This window comes from Lingula anatina, chromosome 5 (assembly GCF_051362555.1).
Source record: "Lingula anatina isolate TDL-2025a chromosome 5, LinAna3.0, whole genome shotgun sequence".
Taxonomy (NCBI): Eukaryota; Metazoa; Brachiopoda; class Lingulata; order Lingulida; family Lingulidae; genus Lingula; species Lingula anatina.
This window is the reverse complement of record NC_141771.1, coordinates 9,809,423-9,819,997: the sequence shown is the minus strand read 5'-3', so window position 1 is coordinate 9,819,997 and position 10,575 is coordinate 9,809,423. Positions and strand designations below refer to the sequence as shown.

General features: G+C 37.3%; 1 long non-coding RNA gene across 1 annotated transcript; it reads left to right on the top strand.

The window, feature by feature from the left end:
- The first annotated feature begins 8,045 nt into the window (after positions 1-8,045).
- LOC147761616 (uncharacterized) lies at positions 8,046-10,575 on the top strand. Its single transcript, XR_015334464.1, has 3 exons — positions 8,046-8,159; positions 9,152-9,258; positions 9,865-10,575. It is a non-coding gene; the product is annotated as an uncharacterized LOC147761616 (long non-coding RNA).

Here is a 10,575-nt window from a genome sequence, read left to right as displayed (position 1 = left end):
TCACGCCCCCTTAGAGTACTTATGTAAACAAAAGGTCTTCCCTAGAGAACTACCCTTTTGTTCAACAGCTTCGCGCGTGCAGCAGATTATGTATATAGTGACGCTGTACAGCTAACTGCAGTTAAATCTGTGAAAGCTGTTATTTAATTTATTCTGCTGTGTCGGACGTTGTGGGCCAGCCCAATGGTTCATTCACTCATTCTTTTCTGAAGATTGGTGATGCATATTTTGAATGCTTAATTATTTGCCCTCTTTCTAACAAGAGAAAGTAAAAGGGGAGAGAAACAGAGACAGTGTCATATAAAAAGGGTAAAGAGTAATATAACATGCTGTACAATGACTGAGTCGTGAAAGGGGTATTGGACTTCTTTGCGTTAAAAACAAATTCATTTCGAAATCAAAAAAGCATTTTTTGAAGGGCGCGTGGGGAGAGGTAAATAGTAACTCATTCCGTAATCCTTCTTGCACATTTATTTAATCGTATCAAAATGTTTGATACACAATGTTCACTAGTGTCATAGTTTTGGCGACTTATTAAAACCATATTTATACAAAGTAGGTTAGCATAAGTTACACAAATGTAGGCAACAACCAGTGTGAAGAACAACTCCCTTTTTAAGTGAGGCAAGACAACCTATTCAAACTGATTATAACCTTGATAAAGACACAAGGCAAAGGAGTTATGTAAACTAGCGTGTGAAAACACATTCTTTGTCAATGTTACAAGACAATGGAGGCGACCAAGTGGAGTAATTACAATATACCCCTGTACAGTCAAAGAGAAATTAGTTATGAAAGCTTACTTCGGGTCAGCCCTTAATTTTCTTGTTCGAAAGAAAGAGATAGATGTCGCAACGCGAATCCTTTTATTAACCCTTCATGAGTTTGTGTAAAAGTGTGAAAAACAGGCAACGATCTCGAGTCGCTATTGATATTGTTCGCAATAAATATTGGAGTATACGCCTACATGTAAACATCAGACAAGGCGTTGAGATCGATAAAAGTGGGGGTTTATCTGAAAAATTAGATGCCATTTTTGTGAAATGACTTATCAAGTGATGTGCATGTACCTAACATGTATAAATTCTTGATTTTTATTATTTGAAACATCTTCATACACGGCTTCATATTTATATTTCTCTCAGGCCATACTCATTTTATTGTACAGTATAACATGGGACTCTAAAACACAGGGCATTGTGAAAGTTAATTGGCTTCAGAGACTTGTTATCCTTCATGCAGTTTTATAGTGTGGATGAACTACATGTAGAAACAGGCTTTACTTAGCTTTACTTAATTTACGAAAATTTAAACAAAATCAATCTGCAAGGCTTGCTTTAACTTGATGTTAACCTAACACTGGACTTAAAAGAAGAAATATAAATATGTTGGATGGATTAAATCACCGATACCGTTCTATTTTAACTTAACGTGGTCATAAACACAGTAACACAGATAATATTTATAAGTTGTCTGTCATTCAGCACGCATTATAGGCGAGTAGCCAAACAGTGACAATGATCAATCCAAGTAAAATCTAGGCAAGTATTGTTTACAAAATAGATCATGATGAATAAACCTACGCTTTAACGCTCATACCCCCTTTACACTGGGCGGCGTCCTTTCTGCGACCATGAAATTTGGAATCGTTGTGGTCTTAATAAGGAGGCACGGGCATTGATTTTGTATCAGAATGAATCCTTATCGACCGGCCAGTTGTCGGCACGTAAAGTATTATAATTTTTTAACTTTCAAATGGAGTCGTACTGCTGGACGCAGAAAGGACGCCGTCCAGTGTAAAGGAGGCTTCAATGATATCAAAAATGATTCGACGCTTTAAAAATGGACCGGTTCAAGGGGCATTTTTTGTTTCAGCTAGGGGGACTTCAGGTAAAGGATTCAGTGTAGGTGTTTCCTCGAATGATAGCAGCATCACACCCTAGGTCTTAGCGAGTTGACTAGAAGCTTTTTGTCCAAGCATCCTATTTCTACTACTAAACTAATAACTCTTAACCACAAAGGTTTATGCGGTAAAAATATTTAAACTAAATGAGGTGCATTGACAGAGGCACAAGTACAATCCAACGCCAACGTGCAACAGGGGAAAGTCTGACAGTGTATTACATAATATATGAAAGTGCGGTCAATATTAACAGTGTAAGACATCAGTTAAAGAGGAGGGGGTCTTACTACCCTCTACCAGGGCGACTGATAGATTTTTACGGATATTCACAGATATGTCTCTAGCTAGATAGATTGTCATTTTAACTCTAAGTCACCCTGTACAGAAATCTCAAGGTTGATTACATGGCTGGTAATTGTTTGCATAACTGCTCAGGCACTGCCACTTGGCAGGTCCAGTCCAAGTCTGCGTGACAGCAATCAAGACAGTTAATTGCTCTGACCTTAATCACTTGCTCTTCTGACACAGATAAAAATAGCCCCCAGTGAATAGTTTATTACTTCAGCTAACTGTGGAATCCCCTGAAGTAGTTGCAGAGGTATAAATACTGGTGCAGTAGCAGCCTGAAAGCATTGTTACGGTATGGAGCGTGAAGAAGCAGATCGGATAGTAAGCAAATTTTGGAATTTCGAAGGGCTGACAGAATATTAATTTGAAGCGGTGAGTGCTGCAGTCAGTGGGAAGAACGTGTATGTTGGAATAAAATGTACTGGGTGGAAAAAATCTCAAAGTTTAATAAAAGTACTGATGGAATAAAAGTACTGGGTGGAAAAAAATCTCGAAATTTAATAAAAGTACTGGATGGAATAAAAGTACTTCCCGGAAAAAACCTTCACACCACTCCTCCCCCCGCCCCCCCCCCAAAAAAAAAATGAAATAAATAAATAAAAATAAAGAAGAGAAAGAAAAAAAACTAGCTATTTATCAGTGTTAAAAAAATTTTCACCAGGTAAAATTCACTCAGTATTATAATTTATTTATCTTAAAAACAAGATATCTAATTTATTTTCAAAAAATAAAAAAATTTGCCGTGAGTTAAATTTAATAATCGCCAGGGTCCGAAGACCCAGATATATCGCACCTAAGCCGCCTCCGATAGTCATACGGAGACGTTATAATATTCAAAGTATATTTATTCTCAGATATAAGGAGTGTTTTGCATACCTGTAAACTCCTAAGGGTTAAACTTACATAGAAATGTGATTTAACATCGTTTATATCATAAATCGGCATGAAATAATTGACGTTTGAAAACAGACACAACTTCTTTGCTGCACTTGAAATGACCTTCTTAGCTATAAATATGATCCTATCACCTTGCGACATTACATCATTCGATCGATATACATGAGCAGTTGTCACTGTTGAGGAGAAAGTACGTCTATTTATAGGAACTGAAATCAGATGACGCATGTATCGTAGTGTTCAGAGAGCGACTTCAGCTTGACCTACTTTCCAGTGCGAATGTCGAACAGTAGCTGCACCGATATTTCTTCTCATTATACTTAAATTTAGGAAAATAAAAAACTTGACTTGTACTTGTATATTTTCCCAACGATAGGTATTTAATAAACATACCGGGTGGTAGATTTTTGAAAAATTAATAAGCGTACTGGGTGGAAATGGAGCGTACCAATGGGAAGAAATTTGAAAAATTAATTGACGTACCGACCGGTACGTTTATTTAATACTTCAAGGTATGTGAGGAAACAACGGGCGTGATAGCCGACATTTTTTTAAAGCTGCAGTACGGAATTGTGGGATACGGCTCACTTCGGAAAACCCCTTCCAACCACGTGACTGGTTTTTGCAGACAGCAGAGCCTAGACAGGTTGCGTAACGTGCAGTTAGCACATCGTCGCGAAGCGAAGCTCAAGCAGAGCGAGAATAAAGCCTTCAGGTCAGTCGCCCTGGTAGAGGGTAGGGTCTTACTATCTTTTGTTAAACGCGACTGTTATCATCTCTCGAACAAGCTTAAACCATGCCTTATACAATTACTGTGTCTCCGGCTGTCGTGCAGAAACGGCATGTCGAACATATTTTGCTTTAGTTACAAACAGGGCAAACTAGCGACTTGTTCTAGATCGCTCTAGTAAGAAAGCATAAGTGCGGCGCCCGGGCAAAACAATCAACTACCCGGTCTAACATTCATATCTTAGCGTTTACCTAGGTCGCGCAAAGAGCTAAGTACATATGACGCGCAGGGAGCTAAGCAATTAGCCTTGACAAAGTGGTCCGTTTTTAAACAACAACAAGAAAAAAGAACGCCTTGTCATAGTTATGAGACAAATCGCTTGCAACGTGCAACAAGGGGGGTGGCTGACAGTGTGGTCACACTACATGTTTATGAAAGTACGTTGAATCAAGGAGTTATAAGTTATGTGGGTTGACACTCACCGCGTTAGCTGCGACAATGATTATTTCTTCACAGCGATTTATTCATTCAATTATTAAATCATAATTTATTTATTATTTATTAATTTAATTTAATGATTTAAATCATCTAATTTTTATCTATTTTTTATTTGATTCTTAATGTAACCTAATTATTTACTTCATTCTTTAAATAATATTTTTATTTATTTATTTATCAATCCCGTAGCCAGCAGTTTTAAAGAGGGAGTGTCTTTTTCTGAAAAAGTGGACCTTTTACCGAAAAATCCCCATGTATTTATGTCAAATTTTACCCAGAGTAGGCCTTTTTTAAGCAAAAGGGGTGTTTTTCGAACCTCCCGAACTCCCCCTGGCTGCGGGCCTGTTTATATATTTATTTATTAAGACTTTCTATTATTATCCTTTTACGGATTCGCTCTATTATTTTATATAAAATGTAACTTAATGTAGTAATTGAGGCAACACGCCAGCTTGTAATGTGAATAAATTGTTTTAATAATGTTTCTTTCTTTGTTATCTCTAAACAGTAATGTATTTTTACACAGGTAGCGATGATGGAAATTTGTGTACGGAGCATCTTTAAACTTTTTGAGACGGGATGATTTGTTGATCATGCTGATGTACGATGCTGATGCATGTCTATCAAATTCAATTTTTGACCACAGAACACTTCATGTTGAATTAAAAAACTGATACTAAATTAAACTAGCAGTTTTCTTGCAACACTTAAAACATGATCAGCTGCGTGTGCCAAGCTAGTGAACAAAAGGATAGGTGGCCACTGGAGTATAATCCTATCGCCGCAACAAACAATGGGCACTTACTGACTGATGTATCCTGCTGTTAATTACACCTAGTCACAGCGGATTGTCGTGCTCGCGCTGGACCACAGAAACAGGCGTCATGGGGTTCACTCGCCTAAGGTATTGTGTGTTATTACGTCTAAGCTATTGTGTTTTGGCGTTCGAATTTTGAAGGGATTAGACGGCTCTCCATTGTTTGTCCGCCCCCTTCTATTCATAGTATAGGGATTAAAACCTTTCTGACGTTTTTAAAACGTCGTACAACGGAAACCTAATTTTTATTACTACTGTAAGTGTTCTCAACTATTGGACTGATTACAGTATGGACAGTAAAAATCTCTGAAATCTATGTCTATTGCCTGCTGTGTCCCAAGCGTTCATTTTATGATTTTTGCTCAAAGTGATATTAAAACATAGCTGATTAAAAATTAATTAAAGAAGAACAATGAGAGCATTACCGACCAAAATTGATCACATAGGTATTTCACTTTGTATGAAGCATTCAATCACTGTAATAATTTGATTGAAAAATCTCAAACTGTTTAAAAACTTGTCATTATGTAATGCGTGATGATCATAAGAATATTGTAATATAATGCCAGATACGCAAGCACGTATATCCATATCTTATCCTAAGTAATATACAATTAAATCCCAAACAATCTATACATTGAGTGTTCAGCTTTATTGTACTTCTTTTAATAATTTTTCTTCTTGTTGATTAATAAAGCTTAGATCAACCTCACGAGTTTTGTCATTAATTTAATGCCTTTTCTTATTTTAAACGTACTCGTGTAATTACCAGTTTTCCCGTATTCTACCGGTACTTAACGCCAGGCGGATGTGTGTTATTTATTTTAGCATTCTGGTAAGATGGCATTTTTTGCTTCAAGTGTTAAATCTTATTGTACTTATATCTAGATAAGCAGCTAATATAACAGAAATGATAAGCTATTTGCTATTTTGGCCACGTAAAAGAACCTATCCCTCTTAAAGAAGATAAATTCCCTATGCATGTACCTATAAGAATAGACAAAACAGAAAAATATGCTGATCATTCCTAAAGAAAAATGTAGCACCGATTATTATTTTAGACAAAAAAAAAAAAAAAAAAAAAAAAAAAAATTGGGACTGAAAATTTCACTATTGAAAAAGTGACTCATGCCAAAGTTCTTGGAGTCCATATCAGTTTAATCTTAAAAAGTGTACATACAGAATATTTCTTTCCAAAGCGCGACCATGACTGTGTATCTGGTGCATGGTCTGACATGTCGGAGTGAAGAAAAATAATCTTATAGAAATTTGCAAAACCCTCTTCAGATCTACGCTGGAGTATACTTGCTGGCTATGACAACCTGGACTAGCCGCGGAACAATTTAAAAATCCAAAGAACACATCCACAATATAGCTTTTCGCATAATATTACCTGAACTCACAAACAATGAAGCACAGACCATCACTGTATTGCCCGCCATGGGATTGGACGCACTAACTTCTGTATAAATGTTTCATGGGAATACATTATGTACCCATAGATTGGAACACCCATGCACCTATTAACAAAAGCACATGTCAATGGAAAGGTGCTTATGTTTTATCTTGATATCGGAAAAAAGATATAATAACACTTTTATTCCATCCTTTTATATATGTTTCGATGAAATGTGCACATTCATGATCTTAGGAAATTAAAAAGAGTTACAAACACGTTACTGGCTATTTTTATTCAGTATATATTTCAATGTTTATTTTAAGTGAACGATTCTTAATATACATTTTATAAAGGAATCCATTATATAATACGCGCATTCTCAACGAATTAAGCCAGGCTTTACAAAGCCGGTGACCTAAAAATGGCGGACGTACATGAAAGAAAAACCGCTTAATCTTTTAATAGTCTCTCCGCCTCCCCACACGTCGTCCCTGCGGGGTACAGTAATTAAATCGCGTCTCCGTTCGCCATGCGGAAGCTACCTGAGAAATATTAAGTGCGCATGCTCATCAGTTAAACTCGTGGTGAAGAAAGCATGGCGGCTGAAGGCGATCGAAGGAAAAAAGCTCTTCTGTTCTATTATCTTTGAAAACAGAGACGAAAAAAGGAATGATTTGGCCTGTAGAGCAGCAATGAATCGACTACCTACGGAGATAATATTACCAGAGATATTCACGGAAATATTAATGTTCGTGAGAGGCGGAGAGACTATTAAAAGATTAGGCGGTTTTTCTTTCATGTACGTCCGCCATTTTTAGGTCACCGGCTTTGTAAAGCCTGGCTTAATTTGTTGAGAATGCGCTCTTAATATACATTTTATAAAGGAATCCATTATATAATACATGTTAAAAAAGGATAATATAAATCCTTATGAATGTTAATTTTAAACTGTAATTAGAATCAAATTTCAAAACTGTTTCTTCATCAGAAATACTCTAAAAATTATTTTTTTCTGTTTTGGCTTGAAACAAGCACCTTACGAATTTGTTCAAGGCTCCAACTGTGAGAGTGCAGCACAACCGAGTCGGACTGACAAAATAAATGGACTGTTCTCAGCAAATCATGGGCAATATGAATTTTGCGACAGCTGACTAGCTTTAAAGACGAGTATATTCTATGAAACACCTCTCGATCTGGAATTTCTCATTTGGTTTTAGGGGTGTTTTACGGGTAGATAAGACCCCATCTTCTTTGGTATGTATGGGCAAGTAATACACTGCCAGCCTGCACCAATATGTGCCATGAACACCTCTCACTGACGCTAGTGGGCCTCTCGCTCATATCAGGTGAGAGTGAGTTCTGTCACGCGTAGTACAGTGTAAGTTACATAAGCTGGGTGGGGTTTTGCTGTGCTTATATAACGAGCCGTCGCATCGATGAAACTTCACATACCTGTTCAGACGACTGCCGAGAGAGACACTACGTTATAGCAACATGGAGAAGAAAACCTTAGTCGCTTTGCTCTTGGTGACTATGCTAGTTCTAGATTTGTTCGCTGAATCGGACGGTGAGTTGGCCAACTGCATTTTATTGTTAGGTTTTATTTTTCGTGTCCGGTTAATGCCTAGGTCCCAACTACGTTTTGGACGCATGGTTTTTAGGTTCCTTGCGTCTGGCTAGGACTTGGCTAGATCGCTGGAAAGAAATAAAGTTATTGATGAAAAGTTTCTACGTTCTGTTTGCATCCTCTAAAAGTCGCACGACGGACGTGCTCTTCACGCACGAACTCCCACGTTTTCCCCATTTTTGTTTGGCAGTAGACCACACGTAACAGCCCGTACGTTCGGTTGGAACCTAGGCTTAAAAAAGGAACAACTGTGCGAATAGTTTACGGTTTTATCACAATCAAAACACTATACTGGCTACTGCAGGTGAGCCCAGTGTATCTTTTAATGCTAAATAGAGAGGTTCCTTCAAATTACTTGTTCTTGAATTATAATGTTTGAAAGTTAAAGTAAGAGACGCGGATTCTTTTTGTGGTTGTTGACTGCTTTATTTGCTAGCGGTATTTTTACATCTTTTAAAGTGCCAATAACCAATTTGGTGTAAATTAAATTTGGACAACCATTTGCATTCTACTGGCAATTGCAATATGAAACTTCGTAGTGTTGATCTACCGAAAAAACGCTTGAAGAAATGGCTTTTTAAGGTTACTGTAAATTGTTTTTTAAAATTTTTATTCAGCTTCTTTTTTGATGTCACTCCATTAAACCCTCGTTTTAAGAGTTAGCAAATTATTATATCAGACTTCAAAAGCAAGTTGTAAGTTGTCTTGACACATGGAGCAGTTTTCTTTATATAATAGTAGTACATTATTCTTTTGCATCTTATATCTTAAGTGTCCTTCCTATATTCATGAACCCTTTGACACCTCTCTCTCTCTCTCACCCCCCCCCCCCCCCACACACACACATACACACACGGACACGGAGAAAACTATACACGCATCTTTACTTAAAATTTCCTTACATTTAACATTTTCTCTTTATCATTTTATAGCATTTTGGAGTCGTCGTCGTCGTCGTCGTCGTGCAGCTGTCAGAGATCCATCAGCAGCTCCAGGTGAAAACAGTCTGATAAATGAGGCTGATCAGTCCAGTGAGGAAGTAAGTTCCATTTTGTCAGTATCATTCTGAACCCTAAGACCCGTTAACATGACTTTATCATATTAACTATTTTCTCGATACCAGCAATATCTTTAAGGAATCCAAAAAGGTTTTGTGCCGGTGTAACGAAACTAAGGGTCAGTGTAAACAGAAAATCGGCTATTTAGTTATAATGGTTAGGGTTAGCCTGACCTAAGTTGGTCTAACTCGAGGGCGAGGCTTACCTGTACAAGTGAGTGGGAAGCGGACTCTCTATCATGGGGGACTCTGTCACGTTACTGAAGACTCTGTCTTCAGTATAAACAAACATTTAAAATAGCACGATCTCTTTACATCTGTCAGAAGCAGTTCAGGGTAAATGCTTCCACAGAACGCTCAAAACTTTGTGCAGGTACAGGAAGGAGGCAACCAAAGGGTGCCGCATAACGCTGGATAAGCCATTAAGTTGAGTCCATGACGTGAAAGAGGATGTTGAATAACGTGAAATTTCCATTCAATTACAAAGCTTTTCTCAAGTTGTTTTTAAACGATTTTCCGTCGTTCTGTTTTTTTTCTAATTTCTACAGAGGTAGAGAGATAAGAACTAATATTCTGTATCTTATTTAGGCATATGTGCTGGCCCGCTTGGTGGAGCAATTGGCAAACGATGATGTTGAAGATGCTGACGATGAGGAGGGACACGAGTAACAAGCAAAACTGGACTCTGAAGATCACACGAGAATCAGACGTGGCCCTCCAGACGAGAACCAAACGTTTAGCATCTGCTGTCTCGTCTGTGGTCATTTGACTTCCAGTTGCCTATTATTCAGTTCCCTGATATACGCAAACGGTTCTTAATCATGGCATAAACTTGGTATGCATGACTGTTATAAAGACGGACAATAAAATTGAGCTACAATGAAGGTGTAGGGCCTTCTTGAAAAAAAAAAATCAAGAACCGATTAAAGTTTACTTTTGTTGGATGTTTTTCGTTTATTAATTTAATAAACATGCATTTAATCAAATCAAAGCTTTTGATTGTCAGCAATAACACCATTATCACTGGGAACCATCCATACAATACCGTGAGATAAGTTAACAGGTTTTGAAGCTTTAGGTCTTTAACCGTGAGAGCGTGAAATTTAAACGATTTATAAGAGGAAAAAAGATTGAAGGGTATTAATGAATTCAGCCAATCCTTTATGTAACTTAACAAACAATATATTTCCAAGTAATTTTGTTTTCGTGAAATAAAATAATTCTAAACATAAAAGAATTGAGGTGGGGCAAACCTAAAAAACTGAGCTAATAAATCATGCGATCTTTTATTGTATAATA